Source organism: Trichosurus vulpecula, chromosome 1 (assembly GCF_011100635.1).
Source record: "Trichosurus vulpecula isolate mTriVul1 chromosome 1, mTriVul1.pri, whole genome shotgun sequence".
Classification (NCBI taxonomy): domain Eukaryota; kingdom Metazoa; phylum Chordata; class Mammalia; order Diprotodontia; family Phalangeridae; genus Trichosurus; species Trichosurus vulpecula.
In genome coordinates, this window is record NC_050573.1 from 399,723,531 (window position 1) to 399,725,539 (window position 2,009).

At 37.7% G+C, this 2,009-nt stretch overlaps 1 pseudogene; it reads right to left on the bottom strand.

The window, feature by feature from the left end:
• Window positions 1-881: 881 nt before the first annotated feature.
• On the bottom strand, window positions 882-1,653 carry LOC118845414 (annotated as a pseudogene).
• Between the last annotated feature and the right edge of the window lie 356 nt (window positions 1,654-2,009).

Sequence of the window (2,009 nt, forward strand, 5' to 3'; positions counted from 1 at the left end):
CAATAAAGTTGGGGGAGAAAAGAAGAGGGAAGCAATGCCTGGCATATAGTAAGCATTTAAATGGTTATTGACTGACTGACTTCCACGTACCTGCAAGACTCATTTCTGTGTCCTTTATAAAGGATGTTGAAATTCAGGATTACGCATATTGGCTTATGTAACTATACTTCTACACAAAAATCCAGTCCAGTGCCTCTACGTGAGATTGAGATGATATCCTCCCAGTTGATATCAGAGAAATATAAGCTCTGGCAGTTTCTACCAAGCTAGAAAGACTTCAAAAATCTTTCTAGGCATGGACTGTGTTAAATACAGAGAAGCTCAGCATTAGCAGGTTAGCCACTAGCTGATGAATCCTTTGATCTCAGTGATGAATGCTTTAACATTTCTATGGATCTACAATCACAATGATGTGTTTTCCCTCCAATGATGCACAAAATGGCACTTAAGTCTTGTGAATCCACTTCTACTTCAGTAATGCAGTGGCAGATTGACAGTGTTAGGGTAATATAATACAGCCCAACAAAACAATCTGAAATGTTAGGTTAGAAAGAGGCTTATTTAGAGGTATATAACTAGGGGAGGGAAAAAGTCCTTCACAGATGTGTAGTTTCAGGAAGAATGCTACAATAGAATCTCTCCTCACCTGTACAGAACTTTTCCCCCAGAGTCAGCCGGGTGTTAACTCTTCTTTTCATTAAAGTTATGTTACTCAGATTATTAGCAAGTCAATTCATATAAGCAGGGCTAATTAATACAAAACTACTAAAATGGATTGATTGGTTCAAAACAGGACCATTTAATACATTTTATCCTTCTGAATATATCTGAATATTTAACTCTTGTACAGAAAATCCTGACCCAATAGTGAACATTTAACATCATTTTGTTCCTGAAGATGAGGCTTTTCTAGGTGTTCTTGGAGTACTGGATGGCAAATGGAAAACTGGCTGAATTAAATCTCACATTTCATGAGGTCAAGTGTTATTACAATGACAGTGTGGCTCAGGCTGAGATTGGAGATACTTTGCAACACAAAATAAGTGTATTTTAATTTCACAGGTTTCACGGGACTGGCCCTGAATGGCAAGGCTGTGGCAGATGGCAAGGCTTCTGCATCTTGATATGTCTCACATACATACCGATCCAAATCCATGATGCAGCAAGGGTGTAAAGTTTATTTGCTGTGTCTTTCTGAAAGACACTTATCCTGAACAAACATTGGGAGCACTTGTTTAGCTTCCTTCCTCATTTTTTTGCTCTGAAGTATGTTGGACAATTTAAAATACTGGTGGATGGTTCATAGCCACTTTCTGATTCAACAATCAGCTCCATAGTTTTAAAAAATAATTCCAATTCATTTTCTGCCTAGTCAGATGCCAGTTTGGTAGCTTCTGCTATTGAAAGATTCACCAGAGCAAAAAACATCTTTCTGTTATTTTCTAAGCATCCTTTCCTGATTTCCATAAACAATGGATACAGAAATGTGTTAACATCAATGAAGTCATCCAGTTTGTTATGTGCATACTGCACTTTATGCTGTTCACAGAAAAATCTATGTAGACATCATACCTCAGCTGCATCTATTATTCCATTAGACATCATCAGCACCTGGAGGAATAGAGGATGGCTATCATTCATGAGGCTGGCCATGGTGATCCTGTCCTCCTGTAGTCCCCTCCTCTCTTAAAAAAATGTCAATTCTCCATTCTTGTCATGAAGTCACTAGCACTACACACTTTGTTGTTGCAAGATAAGCATATCCATAATTGCAGACTCAGTGTGAAGCTGCCATGTTCCTACAGACAGAAGGGAGAAAGTAAAGGTGATATTTATATGTGTATGCATACATACACATCACCTTTCTTTATGTCAAAGTGTATACCCACATACATATATATTCATATGTGTATGTGTATATATATTCACACAAAGTATACACAGCAATGTATTTGGATTCAAAAGGCCTGGTTCCAATCCTACCTTTGTGAATGACTGTATTTTGACTT